We start from the raw sequence: 17,332 nt of genomic DNA, 5'->3' as shown, positions 1-17,332 counted from the left end.
ACATCACTTCATGGGGTATCTAGACAAGAGTAGGAAGTGCTGGTGACATCTGACCCATGAATGTGATATTAGTCCTGTCCCTCACTTCCTGTAAAATCAACCCCGTGTGTCCCTTTAGTAAGAAAGCACGCCCTCACTTACCCCTGCCCACTACACGTCACCCCCTTCCTATGCATTGTCTTGGGGCTTAGGCTTTAAGGTTGAGATGCTTTATCTTATCTCCGGTCATTTAGCTCAGGCCCCACTGAAGACCTCTTTCAGGGGTCAAGGTCATGCTTGTCCTCCCTTGAGAAGCCAACGGCTTCCGCTGGTCCCAGTTATAAGCTGAACCAGAGATCACATCCGGCTACATGTGTGCTGGATCCAGCCCCCGGACCTGTTTTGTTTGGCTCACAGAGTGTTGGCCCACACAATACCTTTTAAAATTTTTTGAATCAGTTGCCAACATTTAAAAGTCAGAAGATCTCAAGTAAAAATTCCAGTTTTCCAGCTTTTATTGAAACATTGACAGCTCTGGCAACACTAAGCCGACATTCCTACAAGGCCACAAACAGCTAGAGTTGAGTGATCGGTGATCCTTTGAAATGGGACCCTATGTTTCGCCCCAGTCGCCACCATTCCCTATCACTCCTCTGTGCGTCTCCTTTTCAGCTGTTCTTTGCCACTCAACACTCGCTGTTGTTTTACTTACACAAGAATTAAAGGGACAATAAAATAGATCGTGTACCCATGTCTCTTTTCAAAAGTAGAGGGAAAAAAAGGATCATAACCATGTAATAATAAAATAAAAGCTAATGCTTACTTAGGATGTTCTAAGTTCATCACGTGAATGGATTCATTCAATCCTCACACCACCTTCTAAGGAGGGCATCATCATTTTTATTATTCCCATTTCACAAAATGGGAAAACCACAAGAGGATCGGGTAGATTAAAAGACCTTGTTTTTCAAGAAACATGGGATCTAAAACCTATCTTATAAACCTTGTTAGACTTCTTCATCTGTCCTTGCAGATCCACTCTCCATCTTCCTCCATCCTGCTCTCTAACCTGGGAGATTGATCTTTATGAATTGTTATGAGTTCCTTCTTCTTTGGCTTCAAGTTGGGTTTGGCCACCAGGGAATACCAGCAGGAGATGGGAGTGTGAGTGAGGCTGGGATGTGTAATCTCCAGCTCCCTCCCTCTAGGGTCACTGCGTCTATGCAGGCTGGAGGTCCGGGCTCCTGCCCTCTCGAAGTTCCAGTACTGGCTCCTTCAGGAGTCAGGGAGGTAACTGCTCCCTGCTGTTGCTAGCCCCAGAGTACTGGATCTCCCTTCTCGGTTTCCCTACATCTGGCCCAGGCATTTGTAAATGGTCCCTTGATTAACCTCCCCTCAAATGGCCCAGCCAGAAGGTGCCATCTGTCTCCTCCCAGAACTTGGCCTGACGCAGCTCTGACCTCTCTTCTTCATTTGTGCCTCCCGTCCAAACTTGCTGGATACTAGGCTTTACTACCCTGTGACAAACCTGCTTTTCCTAGAGGGCAGCTCTATCTTCAGTCACGAGAAGTGTCACATGAGCTCATCTGTGGCTCTCAGAAAACTTGTTTTGTTTTTCACCACTGGCATTAGTGAGATTGTCTGCAAATTCAGAAAGAGAACAATTTGTAGAATCATGCCCTTGGGTTAAGAGCTCGATGGCGTAAAGGAAAGAGGGCTGTACTAGGAGCCAGGGGTCCTGGGTTCTAGGCCCTTCTTTAGAAAGCGAGTCCCCATTCAGAGGCAGAGGGGAAAGCCAGGCGGCCTTATCAAGCAGAATCATGCAAAACAGGCCACTGATGAGGGCCACCCAAGCCCTACCTGGGAAAGGAGGCAGCCTGCCCACAGTCTTCTCCTTCTATTCTAGTTCCCTCTTCAATACCCATTCCCACCTCCCTCATGTCTTGGATAAATCCCCCTTCCCAAGAAAAATGTGCAGGTTGTGCCTCTATGGCACAAATGTTTGTTTCTCAACAAATCTTAATTTAAACACTCTCTATGTGGGAAAGGAATGCCTCTTTTAACAGTAAAATCAATCAATATTGTTAATAAACAATGTAAATTTTATTTAGCATCAGTGGGTCCAAAAGTCGCACCAGGTCACTTGGCACTTCTGCAGAAACATGTTTCTGGATAATCCCGGAGGCCAGGCCAGGCCTCCTCACCACCAGTCTCTGAGAGTTCCATTAATCACATCATCAAGCAGTGGATGAGATCAGAATTGTGCAAAAAGCCTCGTAGAAACTTCTGCTTCCTTCGCCAGAAGCAGACTGAGAACATGATTTCACTCATTCTTTAGCAAATGTTTGCTAAGGGCGTATTCGCTACCCAGGCCTGAGTTGGGTCTTGGAGCTGCAGAGAAGTGGGGGACATTCTCTGAGTTCTCTGGGGGTTCACCTTCCAGTGGGGACACACATACCTAAGACTCTCTGCTTTGATGGAGTTTTCGAAGTGCAGTGGAATCAAAGGCACTCAATTATGAAGGGCCCCATGGGTGCACAGGTTAAGTCCAAATGGAGAAAGGGTACTGCAGGCGTCGGGAATAGCAGCTGCAAACATAGAGAGGGAGGGGCCGAGTCTACTTGGGGAGCTACGAGGCGCTCCATAATGCTGCTCACTGGGCACACCAGAGCCCAACATCCATTCCTGCCACCACCATAGAACGTGAAGTCCCTGATGGTAGGGGTCCTACTTAACCTTGTTCTCAACTACCATGCCTGACACAGAAGCTGCTCAACACATATTTATACCCGAACGTGTCCAAACCTCTATGAAGAACTTTCTAGATAAGACTCTCAGCTAGGGAGCCAAACACCGAACAGAGCACAGCTCTCAAGGTGCCCACAGACCAGAATGGGTTCACAGGCAAGGGACTGGACAGCTGTAATTTAACTGGACAAATACTAAGACATGGAAGCCCCTAAGGGGGACATCTTTGTGAATCAAGTAAGATCTCCTGAAGAAAGTGCCATCTCTGCGAAGACCTGAGGGGCAATGGGAGTTAGGCAGGGGACGAGAGGACAGAAATGAGTACTCGAGGCAGAGGGAGCAGCACATACCTGTTCTGAATGGAGGGGAGGGCATGGTATGACCGGAGGACCGGGGGTAGACGTGAGCATGTGCCAGAGAGCAAGGCTATCCACCGAGCCAGAAAACAAAGTGCATGGATGAACCAATAAGTAAAGACCGAGACTGGCAAGAAAAGTCCAATCATTATCGAAAGGACAACCCCAAAAGCAGGAGCTAGGGAAGTCCCCAGGCCTTCAGGTGTTTTCTCTCAATAAGGATACACCAGCCTTATTAACTGCTCGCTAGGGGCCAGCCACTGTGCTTTGAACATGTTTTGTTTTCAACCCTAGAATATGGGCCCCACTTTTATGCCCAATTTACAGATGAGAACGTTGAAGCTCTAAGGCACAAAACGACTTCCCTACAGGGTCAGATGGCTCAGCCACAGAGACAGCTGAGGCCCGAATCCCAACCCATGGAAGCCAAGTTTCCTTTGGGGCATTTTGTGAGTGGGGAGGCAGGCAGAGAAAGGAAATGGGTCAGATGAAGAGAGCAGTGGGGTCACTCATCTAAGTGCGTGTCCTCCCGGTTCATCACTGCATCCCAAGGCCCAGGACAGACCTGGCCTGTAACCGCATAGGTAATTAAGGTGGAATGAAGGTGGGGAGGATGGAACAATGGGGCTCATTCTCTACCCCTTGGGTTCCAGTGGTTGTCATGGAGACGAATCAGGGTGATGGGGCCAGAGATCAAAGGTAACACCTCCCCCAATTTTCTCCTTCCCTCCCGTGAAGGCTCCAGTGCTGCAGCCATTAGCGAACCAGTGGACCCAGCCCAGCTGTCCCAGTTAGAGAAGTGACAGCTCCTAAGCGTCTGCTTCGGAAGCTGGGGAACAAGATGCAATGGAGGGGAAGGATTAGTGCCCTTCTATGATCACGTTCTATTACCTTTAATTTTTTTAAACTGAGCTTGTTGTCAAAAATTCAGACAACAGATACAGATAAAAATGAAAAGGAAATATCCCTTTCTCCCAATTGGACACTCCAGTAGTAGACTCCTTCTGGAAGGACACACAAGAAACTGAAAGCGTTGGTTGCCCTGAGCAGGGGAGCCCAGGGACAGGGGAGAAGTGAAGGAGGGAATCTTCACTGTATAGCCTTTTGTCCTTTCCAAATTCATTTCTTAAAAAAAATAGATAAAAGTAAACTCTAAATAAAATAATATAGAAATCTAATTTTTAAACAGAAAAGATACACAAAATTTTAAAATTTAATCTTAAATTAACTCTTAAATTTTTATGGGTTTTTTTTCTCTGTATATAGAAACAAAGTCAGCATTGGAGGAAGTTGTATGGGTCTATCTCATTCCTTGTACAGCTCCCATGAAATTTGGTTGGCTCAGTCTCATGATCTAGATAATCTATGAGACAGGTGGGTTAACAGACAGGTAGACAGGTAGGCCCTGACGTTTCTTTAAAAGGGAGGATTGAAATCTTGTTGTTTTACTCTCATCCCAGGCTGTGAAATGAAGCAGGGAAGCCCCCTGGGGACTTCAAAACGAGGCCAACTCAAAGTTGAACATTTTAACAACTGAGTCAGGCAGGCCCTAAACTTTGGTGGTTAGATGCAAGGGCTTTGGATTCAGATTCCCTGAGCCTAAAACCAGGTTCTGCTCACTACCATGGCCAGATCCTGGAATAAATCTCAATGGCCTCCTCTCTGCAAAGGGCATCCCAGCATCGATGCCACAGGGTCTCCATTAAGGAGTAAATGAAAAAATCCTTATCCAGCACTTCACCTGGCATTGAGTAAGTTCCCAGAAAATGACAGGCATTAGTATCGTTTCCATTATGATATTATTATTATTATTATTACTTCCTCTAGATGACTGTTAGCTAAGCCCCCTCTCCTCCATCCATTCACTCAACACCCAGTAATTGAGTGCTTAGAACATGCCGGCTGGGGTCCACTATGGACAACAAGGCAGGCTCACATCAGAGGGGAAACTTTAGCCGACTTTGGCTCCCCGGTCCAGTATTTCACTGTATGCCTCCCTATCCGGAGCTGGACTAAATCAACACAGGTCCTTCCAAAAAGAAAAGGGGGCAGGGGACTACACAGAGTTCAAAGTCAGTGAGGTGGCTCCAGCACATCAGGATATAACCCTTGTTTCCAAGGCTCTGGGAGGTGTGCCCAACCAGGGATGTTGCAAGAGAAGTTTTAAGGCAGGTCCAGCAAGTACTTCCAGAAGGCATTGTATTCACGCCGGTTTCTCAACCAAGGGACCACCCTGGGAAAGTTAGTGTGGATTCCAGCTTAGGTTTAAACATAACAATAGCAGTAGTAATGATAATGACGTTAGCTACTATTTATGAAGGGTCTATATGTACGAGGTTCCGTGCTTAAAGCCTTCCTTGCCTCATCTCATTTGATCTTCACAAAAGCCCGGGAAATATGCAGCATCAAGATCTACAGTGTACAGATGAGCCATCTGAGGCTCAGAGAGGTTAAGTGTCTTCCTGAGGTCACACAGCTGTGAAATGGCAGAGGCAGGATTCTAACTCTAAATTTGGCTCACACTTTGGAGTTTTCTGCCAACCCCAAGTCAACAAGAATGGCCCTTCAAACTTAGGGGAGGATTTGGACTTCCCTAAGAGAGAGACTGAAACCTGTGACTCTCCTTTCTCTTCCCCTAGAAAGGCCACCTCAAGGGCTTGCAGAGAGAATAGGAGACCAGAAAGCCGAGAGGGGCAGCCTGATGGGCAGCTCCCCTCTGTGCGTGTTCTGGGGCTGTGCACAGGCCAGGCAGCAGGAGCTGCAGAAACCGAAATCATTTAGCACCCGCCCAAGACAGACAATGGATGACATTGTGGACTGAAGCATCTGAACCTGAGAACCCTGGGGACCTGGCCACATCTCTCTAATTGGATCCGAAAGCTGCATTCCTTCAGTTCCCCCCAGGTTGCTGTGAATTCCTTCAGCTTATTAAGCAGGTAAGACTAGTCTTTTTGATATAAAAACAATAGGCTGTGGGCCGGGCTGGGCTGAGACCTAACAGAAAATAAAATGTCAGCAGCACAAAGCCTGTCACCTCAAGCGCACATCTGGAAACTATTTTCTATTGATATAAAAATGGATGTGTGGATAATGCTTATGCGTATTTATGAATCTGCTGTATTAATCACAGTGAGAAGGGGCTCTTCTTGCCCTAAATTCAGCCGCCACAATGAGCTTTGGGATGACTTGGGGGGCGTTACTTATTCCAAATGAGGCTAAAAGCTGGGGGAGGGGGTGCTCATATATGCACCTTCTCCACCAACCATGGTTTCCAAATCCCAACTAAATCAAACCATGATGAGTTTTTCCCATTGCATGGAATAGATCCACCTGAAAACAGAAGATGCTGATGAGGTCTGCTGATTCCATTGCCTTCTAATGAAAGTTCTTACTTGACTGAAAGCCAGGTTTCTTGGAAAATTGCATTTCATAAGAGAACTAGTTGGCTTCATTAAGATCGGAATTAGCACAAGGAACATGGTAGGCGATTGAGCCTAGCCACAAAGTTGCAAATAAAACAAAATACTGGCAGTAAGTCTTTTACCATATCTCCCACTGATTTAAGATAAAGGGTGATGGGAGATAACCGAGCTGTGCAGGTTTCAGTCTCCCTAAATCCTCACTTTTGTACAAATAATAGGAAGTTCTATCTGTCGCATGGCAGGAGCGTCATCTGAAGGATGGTGAGAGGTTTGGGTTGGTCTTAAATTACTTAGTGGTGCTGAAGAAATTCAGTTTAGATGGATCCAGGAGGATTCTTCAGAACTGCTTGAGGCATCGCAAGCCGGTTGAGCTATTTGGCACGGGCGGTTCTCTAGTAGCAGGCTCCAGGTGCTGAAGGTAGGCTGTCGTGAGGATGCCTGAAATTTCCTATGGGTAGCTGGTAGTGGTAAGGTGGTATAGATCTCAAAGAGATCGGCAGCCATTCCTCAGAGAAATAAAACCAATATACTTTGAGAGGCCAAGTAACCTGCCAGATATGTTAAGGTACCATGAACAAAGCAAGTCATAGTCACAAAAACAGACATGGAGTTTTTAAATCAAGCTGTTTCTTACATGATCAACTCTATTTGGTCTGTTCCATGGTGAAGAACAAAAGGAAGCTATTTATCTAAGGAGAGCTGGTTATAATGGCATTAAGGATGGGCCAGGTTATGCTGCAGTAACAAGCAGTCCCACTCAACAAGGTGTATTTCCTGCCTTCTCTACGTTTTCTTTTCAAATCAGCTGGGAGCTCTACTTGGCAGGATCATCATAGAAGGACCCAGGATGATATGGAATAAAAAGTCACTCTAGCAAAGGAAATTAGCTCATCATATGCACCAACCCTTAAAGCGTCCATCCAGAATCTACATACATCACATCCACTCATATTTCACTTGTCACAGCAAGTCACAAAGCCGCTTCAAGGGGTAGGGAAAGCAAACCCACCACGTGCCAAGAGGGAGAAAGGATGGGAAGTAGAGGCGGACAACTCAATAAAAAAAGCGATGATTTTCCAGAGAAGCTCCAAGAAGGTGAACTGCTAATGCATAAAGAATAGTCCCTGGCATTTACAGAATGCTTTCTAGTTTACAAAGCACTTTCATTGATTTCGTCTCATTTTAAACTTCAAAACAATATTTCAAGATAGTATTTTTTTGTTTGTTTAAAGGAACAAATATCTACTTAAGCTAGCTTTTTAAAAATAAGTTTCATTCATTCATTCAACAAAAATATTTTGAGCATCTACTATGTGACATTCATTGTTCCAGGAGCTGGAGATATTGTGCTGAACAAGACAGATAAAGTCCTGACTCCATGGAGCTTCATTTAGTGAGGGAGGCAAATAATAAAAAATGAGAAAGTATAGAAAATAACTGGGAAAGACAGACTCTAAGGTGCCCCCTGCATGATTCCCATTTCCTAGTGTTAAAATCTTTGTGTGATCCCTTCCTTTTGAGTGTGGACAGGACCTATGACTTGCTTCAAACCAATAGAACAAGGCAAAGGTGATGGGATGGGATGTCATTCCTGTGATATATCATAAATAAGACTCTGTCTTGCTAACAGACTCACTCTAGAGACTTTTCTTGCTGACTAAGTGAAATAAGTGGCCATGTTGTGGCAAGGAAGTTGGACATCCTCTAGGACTGAGCTTGGCTACCAGCAGGCAGCCAGAAGGAAGCTGGGACCCTAAGTCCTCCAATCACAAGGAACCGAATTCTGCCAACAAACTGAGTGAACTTGGAAGTGGATGGTTACCCAGTCAAGCCTCCAAGATGAGAACACGACCCTGTGTATACCTTGATTGCAGCCTTGTGAGATCCTGAGCAGAGGACCCAGCTAAGTGTAATACCCAGAATCTTGACCCACAGAAACCATTAAAGAATAGATGTATATTGCTTTAAGCCACTAATTTTGTGGTAATTTATTATTCAGCTTTAGAAAAAGTAACGCAGCATTATAGATAGTATTAAGTGCCATGAAGAAAAAAATAAGGTAAAGGAATAGAGTGGGGATAGAGGGTAATTTTAGGGAGGATGTCCAGGGATGGCCTCTCTGATTAGATAACCTTGAGCAGAGACCTTAATGGAGCCATGTGTAACAGCCAAGGGAACAGTGTCAGAAGGAAAGGGAACAGCAAGCACACAGTTTCACTGCAGTACAGGAAGTCTGGCATATTCAAGTAATAGCAAGGAGGCCATTGTGCCTAGACACAGTGATCAAGGAAAGAGTGACAGCAACAAGTTCTGAGAACCAGTGGTCAGAACTCCTCTGGCACTGTGGTTCTCAGAAAGGACTGGATCGTACGCCAAGTGTGATGAGATACAATTGGAAGGATGTGATCAGATCTGTTTTTGAAGAGACTTCTCTGGCCCCTGGGTTGAGAAAAACAGAAGGTGTGAAGACCAGGTAGGAGGCTGTGGTAGTCATCTCAGTGAGAGATGCTGGACTAGAGGGATATAATGGAGATTCAAGATTTCCTAATTGATATTCAACGTGGGGTTTTTCACAGGACCTCTCATGGGAACTAGGCGCAGGACGTTCAGCAGGGACTTGTGGGACACTGGGAGGTTAGTGCCCAGTTTTTAGCTATTAAAGTCAAGCTGCTATGAACTTTTGTGTACCGGGCTTTGTTTGAACATTGCTTTCATTTCTCTTTGGTAAACACCTAGGAGTAGAATGGCTGGATCATATAGGGTAGGCATGTGTTTATTTCTTTAAGAAACTGCCAAGTGGTTTTTCAAAGTGGTTGCACCATTTTATATTCCCCCCAGCAGTGTATGAGTTCCAGTTGCTCCCTATCCTCACTAAACTTGATACAGTCAGTCTTTTTACTGATGCGATTTTAAAGAGTCAAGGTACAGTCAGTAGGGATGGGGACACTGTCACTCCAGAAGTCCAGATTAACCATGAGCACCAGGGTTATAGCGCTGCTGAATGTAAGGATACCTAATTTGGTGTGTTAAAGCCATGCTAACTGCTATAACAAATTAACTCAAAAGTTTCGGTGGTTTAACACAATGGAAATGTATTTTTTTATGCTCACATGGAGGTTCAGCATGGGGGTTCCTCCATGTGGTGATTCAAGAACCCATTCCATCTTTTGGTTCCACCACCCCTCAGGACTTTGGAGTCCACTGCCCTGCACTACACCCAGGGCAAGATAGCCTGAAAAAGCCCCCCACCACATTTCAAGGTCTCTGGACCCACAATAACACACACACACACACACACACACACATACATACATACATGGGTAAGAACCAGTAAAATGGTTTTACCTGGTTGCAAGGGACAGCCAGGAACTATTGTCCCTGCCTATACAATTGCCTCCTAGTCAAAAATACTTGCTATGGAAATGATGAAAGCTGGTCATACATTTTTGTTGGACAGCTGGACACCTCTGCCACACCCAGGCCTGTATAACAGCAGCAAGCACTAATGCTGGCCCTAGCCTTGGAAGGACTAAAGGAACAACCATCTTCTTGACTTCCTTACCCCACTTTGAGACCCCAGAAGTGAGCTCACCCAGACTCAGCTGGATACTGCAAACTGCTGGCATAGCTTTCCCCATTAGAACATTCTAAGGCCTGCCCAGCCACTTCCTGTTGGCTCCCCCAAGATTTCTCAGTTCTCTCAAACAACTCTAGGGGCTTAACCACATCAATTTTACTACCCTTGACAAAACCAATCCTTGGGACCAAAACGTGCTGTTAGCATTTTGTGTTCACAAGAAAGTAGGTGGGTTCACTTCAAGTTGCCTCATGGCTGGGGCTGAACTAATATTTTGGAAAGAGCACTTGGGGGAAACCAGTCCAGAAGCAGGGATTCCCAGATCCCCTGAACAAGTAAAGTTGACAAACAACAGCAGTACTAGCAGCAGCTACACAGTTGGTGCTCAGTATGCATCTTTCTCATTTCTCACAATCATTAAACCAACTTTATAGGTGGGGAAAACACTTTCAGCCCAATGAATTGACTTTTCCCAGGATCACTTAGCCAGTGGCAGAGCCAAGATTTAATCCAAAGCCACTTTATTTCAAAATTACTTCTTGTTCCCTTACTATGACTCCTTCTCTAAGTAATCAGGCGCTGTGAGATTTTCGCAGCCTGCTCTGAGACATCACCTAACGCTGTTTGCCAACAAACTTGCCAGGACCTTTGGGCTACTGCAATGTGTTGCTTCCTCAATCTCTTTGGCCAATGTTTCACCTGGAAGGCAGAGGGTGTGACATTAAGCAGGTCACTTTACTTGCCAAAGCATCAGATGACAGTGGCTAAAGCACAAACAGATGAAATGGCTGTGGCATAGATGGGGATGGGGATGGGGATGAAAAATGTACGACATGTGTTTCTACTGATGGCCTGACCCAACACGTCCCCAAGGGAGGAACATACTGAAGATGAGCCACTGCAATTCACTGAGAGGTGATGACATCCTCAAGGATGTGATGTAGACTATTTAGAAAATCCAGGAAGAGTCAAAGGGAAATACTCACTCTGATGCCTCACTCAATTGTTCTCAAAGTTCATTGGATGGTAAGATCCACGCATTTCAAAAACCAAGATCCATGCATTTTTGTGACTCCCAACACCTTACATGTTTCCTCAAACACAGCAGGCACTTAACAGATGTTGATTGGTTGAATGAAAGTTCATTATACAAATAGAAGTCAGTGGCTATCTGGGGAATGAACGTGCCTATGTAAGGTAACAATAATATCTACCTAGTTTTGAATGCTTACTATGCTTCAGACACTACGTTTGATGATTTATATGCTTTAGCTCCTTTAACACCGTAACAACACTCTGAAGTAGGTACTATTACTTTATAATTGAAGACACTGACACTCTGGCAGGTGAAGTAGCAAGTTCAAGTGGTAGAATTTATGAGGAGTTGAACTTAAAGCTGTTGATAGCCCCAAATTTCTGCCACTTGGATTTACATTTGAATGGATGGAACTTTACTTAAATTTTTGTGCTCCTGCCTTTACCCAGCACAGTGGTTTGCTATGAGTAGACACTCTGTGATTATTCAGGGGAAAGAACTCTCAACAGCCATCAAAGCTAAGAATAGGAAATGCATAACATTGATGCTGCCACTTCTTCCCTTTTGCACACATGGCAGACATTGCTAATCTATCACCGCAAGCTTCAGCAGAGTTCTGCCTGGGCCTCAGTAACCCTTGGGATCTATCAGTGATGGCCTCCGTTAACATTTGACCAGCATTAGCTCTTACATGGTTAAAAAGTCAGCCATTAGACTCATTGTTTCTTTGAAGGTAATGTCTTTTATTTCCTGGATGCTTTAAAGATTTTCCCTGTCCTTAGTCTTCGGAAGTTTTACTAAGATGTGTGAGAATATGGTTTCTATGTCTTCAACTTGCTTTGGCTTCATGGAGCTTCTCAAATCTGCAGCTTAATGTTTTTCACAGTTTAGGAAATTTCTCAGCCAATATGTCTTAATATGTCACTTCAGTTCCACTGTTTCTCTTCTTCCCTTCTCGGATTTCAATCACGTATATCTTGAATCCTTCCACTGAGCCCCTAACTTGCTTACATTCTTTTCAATATCATTCATCATTCTTCTGTGCTTCAAGCCTGTGTGATTATTTTCTACTGCTCTCTCTCTGGTAACTGATCTTCTCTATAACTAAGTCTAATCAGTTATTAGAACCATCTATGGAATTATTAATTTCAGTTTTCATGGCTAGTTTTTCCTTTGATTCTGTTTTAAAATAGATTCCAGGTCTCCTGAAATTCTACAACTTAAATTCTACATTTCAAAAATCTTAGGCTTTAAAGTCACTGTTGGATAATCCCCCTCCATGAATCACTTGTGTGTTTGTGTCCCTGCATAATAATTCCACTATCTTAATCACCCATGGGTTTGCTTATATTGTCTTATTTTTTTTCCCCTCTTGGTTTTCAGTCATTTGATCCTTTTTTTAGCATGCCTCATAATTTCTGGTTGACTGTTGAACATAACGTTTGAAAAAAATGTTGAGGTTCTGGCTGATGTTAACTTCCTCCAGGGAAGGTTGAATTTTCTTCTGGAAAGCAGATAAACCACAAGCAGATGACCTTGACTCTGTAGATGGCTGGCTTTAGGCTTTGCTAGTCTATTTTGGTTTTGCTTTTACTCTTAATGGAAGCATTGAGTTGCGCTGACTCATAACCCTTCTGGTGTCCCATGTGAAAGTAGAGGGTTTTTTACCAAAGCTCAATAGCTGCTGCTCTCTCCAGGCTCAGTTCTTCAAACTCCCAGATGCTAATTTCTGCTGGGTTTCTGGAAGCCTTGCTCTATGTATACAGCTTTGGAGTCAGCAAATGTTTTGAGGAGAAACTGCATTCACGTTTTTGGGTTCATGCCTTCTCCACAACATGCCTCTCAATTCCTGGCCACTTTGGCAACCACAGATCCAAACTCTTTCTCCTCAGTCCAGTGAGCTGACTACTTTCTGCTTAGTTTCTAAACACCTACATCATGAATTAGCCAAAAGCTTTGGGGAAAAACCTGGGACAAATTTGGAGAACTCCTCAGTATGTTCTACTTCTCTCTAGCATCATATTCTCGCAAGTTCAGGCCTTGTTTGCACTCCAAAACTTATAGAGAGTTGTCTTGCGTATTTTTTTAAGCTTTTATAATTGTTTATGGTGGGAGGATTATTCCAATAAAAGCTATGCTGGGACTGTTTTGCATTGAAGCCTTTTCCTGTGCCTGGTTCAAACCAATCCCTATACCGTAGTGGTTATAAGCCCAGACTGCACACAAGCTGCCTGGGTTTTAATTCCACCTCTAACACCTTTTAGCTGTGGGTCCCCAGATAAATTGCTTGATCTCTCTGTACCTCAGCTTCCTCATCTTTAAAAATGGAAGAATCATAGTTTCTGACTAAAAGAGTAGTGCAAGTTAGTGAGACAACAAATGTAAAGCACTTAGAATATTGCCTAATGCATGGTAAGTATTTCTATGTGATGATGTTTTTTATTTATTTCACAGATGGGGAAACAGAGGCTGAGCTTGATACATGGCAAGTTAGTAGTAGGACCTAAAACTCGGGTCTTCTAACCCTCAGTCCAGCATTTAGAGAAATAATGGCATGGCAATTATAGCTGTAAGAATGCGAACTCCATGGAATACACATTCATACTACTAATATAAAGTCATCCATTGACTTTGATGGCCCTTCTCTCTGAGAGTAGTACCTTGATGGAATGAGAAAACAGATAGGTAAGTTTTGATGGGGATGACACCAAGGAAGAGGTTGCAGCATAGACATAGGAATCACAGAGGGTCCCTGATGAGCCAAAGGTAGCAGAAGCTATGGCTTCCTCTCTTTCCTATCAACCCTTTCCACACCCACACCAGGAAAGGGTTGATTTTCCCTGACTCTGTAAAGTTTACACTTAAACCTCAACTTAGACCTTTAACATCAGAAGAAAGATAGGTCCAGGGGGGTTCTCTCCTGAGTGCCCAGCTCCCAAAGCCCTCCAAAAATGGGAAAAGGTCTTCCTCCAAGGCTGTGTATACTATTTCCCACGTGCCTCCAGTTCTTTGCCCACCAACAAGGAAACAGTAGATCTCCAGGTCAGAAACTCAGCCAGGGCCAAAGCAAATCTGGCACCACTCACACACTCGCAGCTCATACTGTGGCCCTGGGAAAAGGACTGAACTCCTCAACGCACTCATTTCCCTATTGCCAGAACAGAGACAATAAAATCCACTTCCCAGAGAGCCAGGGGAATTAATTACTTGAACGTTTATTAAGTGCTTTGAAGATGAAATGTGCGAAGTGTTCACTTTTTCCCTTCCCTGCCCTCAGGTTTTCCTACACAGGATAAGAACGCAAAAAGAGCCAAGTCCACAGCTTGCATGGAAAGTTCAGGACATTTCCTAAGGGCACAAGTAGCATATTAACTCTAACTTGAGTTTCAGCCCATGCAGCACTAGGGATGAAATGAGTTTGCAGAAACTCTCACAGAAAAGTCTTGGCTGAATTTCTCTCCTATAATAGGTCAGATACTTCCACAGAGCTACTTCCATATCTTCATGCATTTCCCCAGAAAATGCTTATTAAACATCCTCTGCCAAAGATTCTTCTGGGCACTGGAAATCAAACAATAAAACAGCAAAAAATTTCCTGTATACTGGAACTTATATCCTCCTAGGGGAGAGGGTTAACAAGGCACAAGATAAACAAGAAAAATAACTAATGTATATAATATGTGATATGGTGAAAAGCGTTAAGGGGGAAGCTGAATCAGGGAAGGAGGATAGAAAAGGTGAGCGTGGTGGGGAGGAGCTGTCATTTCAGGGAGGGTGAGCCATGTGGGTCTGCAGAGAAAGAATATTCCAGGGAGAGGGAATCGGGCATCATCATGCATAAGGTGAGGCTTGTCTGGAGTGTGGGGCATGGAGACCAGTGTAGCTGGAGTGGGCAAAACCAAAAGGAGAGTAGGGGGCACATGAATGCTCACGGGTATAAATGGGTTGGGGCCACCAATCATGGCAAGCCCCATAGTTCATAATCCTTGGGTGTCTATCTGCAGATGGCACAAACCCATTGGAGGATTCTGAATAAAGCAGTGCGTGCTTTCAGTTACACCGCCTTCCATGTGCCCCTGCAGATCCACGCTCCATCCTTCCGCATTCCGCCTGTGCCCAGGAGGCTGACCGGCAAGGGCCGACTCCATGTGCTCTCTTGAGCTGGCAAGAGATCAGAGGGAGGGAGGAGTGTTTTGACAAGGTACTTATGCCCCGGGTCCCCTCCCTGTCAGGTTACTGCAGGTTGACTTGTCCCTCTACCAAAAGCCACAACCACAGTCAGGAGACCGCTCCACACACTATCTCCAGGTTCTAAGAACTACTCCCTCCCCTAACTCCTGCAGCTCGGGAGCCAACTCCAAGCTACTCTACCATCCCTCTTCCTAAATGCAACCCGTATTTTTGCCAATGTTTCCTTTGTGAAACTCTCCCAGATTTGAGTGCGGCTCTTGTTTCGTGCTATTTCCTACCACTGTGGACTTAGTTACCTTTGTATTTGCCCAGTCCTTAGTGCCTGTTGTGTTACAGAAATGGAAGGGTAAATGGAAGAATGGATGTTCAAATGGGTCGATGTTCTGAATGCATGGATGTCTGGAGGATGGATGGATGAATGGATGGATGAACGGATGGACAGATAGATGAATTTACTACAGTAGTCAGGATTTTTGGTTGCAAATAACTTACTCTAATTGGGGCAGAAAATTAATATTTGGAACACTGAGTAGCTCATAGAATCTGCAAGAAGGATGGAGAATCCAGCTTAGAAAGTAGGATAGAAAAGGAGATCCAAGTCACTGGAACCCCAAACAGTGTGTCAGCACAGCAATCGCCAAGTTAGGTGCCACAGCCTCCTCCATCCCCACTGCCCCTGAAATAAATGCTAAATAATGTCAGTGTCACTCCTTCAAAACTGTCACTCCTGTCTGAATGGTAATATCTAATTGGTCCAACAGTAACCCCAGTGGGTCTTCAGCATGTCCACGAAGGCCTTTTAGGGAGTGTCATAGAGAGGAAGAAAGCCAGAAGCTGAAAGTCGACAGAACCTGGAAGAGAAGGGAGAGGCCAGGAGAGGCTGCCAGGTGCACTGCCATGGGCCAGAAAAGCCAAGGACCAGGGATTGCCAGTCGCTAGCCCCAGATTTCCAGGGTTCTTCTGTGAGAACACATCGCCTTTATGACTCCTGGATTTGGGACTTCTCCTCGCTCAAAACCGTGAGCCAATGAACTTCTCTATTCAAGCCAACCTATTGCATGGTATTTGTTTTGAGAGCTAGGAAACTAAAACAATTGTCAATGGGTTGGCCCAGAGCCAGGTCTATAGTACATTTATTCATCCATTAATCCAAGGGCTCATTACATACCAACTGTACACTGATCCAGGTGTTGGGAACGAACGAGACTCATAAGGACCCTGATCACAGGGAGCTTATAATCTATAGGGGGAAGAAGACTTATCAACAGATGAGCAATTAAATAAGTTATTTTAACCTTCAAAATTAAAAAAATGTCTGAGTCACGCTCTTTGGCGAAAGCACGGTCTGGCTGCCTTAAGAACGCACCTTTCAACCTCCTAGGAGAGTACCTACTAAGCAGAGTAGCACACAGGTATCCGAGGAAGATGATGTGTGGGCTAAATTCTGGATTGGGCTCATGGCAGAGCCTGGGGCAAGTCCCCCTTTGGTGTCACAGTTCTTCCCCTAGGGCAGAAAATATCAAGGTTAATAATGTGGCCGCTAAACCGTGGGCTGGGGTGGCACAGAGGCAGAGATAATGATTATTAAGCTCTGCCTGGTGCCAGGATGAAAGGTCATCTATAAAAGGAGACACATTATTAGGGCAGAGGTGGATCAGGTCCGGGATTCAGCTGGAGGCCGGAGAAGGCCTGGGGATTCCTCTACATGAAAGCGTCATGCAAAGGCAAGCTGTCATTAATCAGCACTGTCATTAGCCCTGCAATTACCAGTTTGCCAGCCTTCACGAGGATGATGGCTTGTAAAAACACCCTCCACCGCACCCCGAAGAAAGTCTCATGACCATAGCCCCAAATGGCCCCAGCTTCCGTCCACTGCTCAGTCCTCTTACACTAGCAGGAATTGTGCCCTACTATGTGACCAGCACTTCCCACATGTATATGTAATACACTTTCATAGCAACAACCCTGAGAGGCCTGTGCTATGACCCTGTCGTATAGGTGAAGAAACTGAGGCCCAAAGCCA

At 44.8% G+C, this 17,332-nt stretch overlaps 2 long non-coding RNA genes across 6 annotated transcripts in view; one reads left to right on the top strand and one right to left on the bottom strand.

The window, feature by feature from the left end:
• Positions 1-3,800, bottom strand: part of LOC143683667 (uncharacterized) — a 266,606-nt gene extending 262,806 nt beyond the window's left edge. For both annotated transcript variants that reach the window (XR_013175582.1, XR_013175583.1), the window contains exons 1-3: positions 3,078-3,800; positions 2,438-2,567; positions 1,508-1,620 (exon numbers count right to left, since the gene is read on the bottom strand). This is a non-coding gene — a long non-coding RNA (uncharacterized LOC143683667). The remainder of the gene's footprint in view (positions 1-1,507; positions 1,621-2,437; positions 2,568-3,077) is intronic.
• Positions 3,735-16,577, top strand: LOC143683669 (uncharacterized). Of its 4 annotated transcripts, none has more exons than XR_013175587.1 (6): positions 3,742-3,782; positions 4,544-4,834; positions 5,723-6,019; positions 13,573-13,803; positions 15,201-15,319; positions 16,071-16,577. It is a non-coding gene; the product is annotated as an uncharacterized LOC143683669 (long non-coding RNA). The 4 variants fall into 4 exon arrangements; XR_013175588.1 differs by lacking the exon at positions 3,742-3,782 and adding an exon at positions 4,242-4,457; XR_013175586.1 differs by lacking the exon at positions 4,544-4,834 and having other exon boundaries at positions 3,735-3,782.
• Positions 16,578-17,332: the final 755 nt, after the last annotated feature.

The sequence above is a fragment of the Tamandua tetradactyla genome, chromosome 5, assembly GCF_023851605.1.
Source record: "Tamandua tetradactyla isolate mTamTet1 chromosome 5, mTamTet1.pri, whole genome shotgun sequence".
Lineage (NCBI taxonomy): Eukaryota > Metazoa > Chordata > Mammalia > Pilosa > Myrmecophagidae > Tamandua > Tamandua tetradactyla.
Note: the sequence above shows the minus strand (reverse complement) of the source record. Positions and strands in the feature narration are given on the sequence as shown.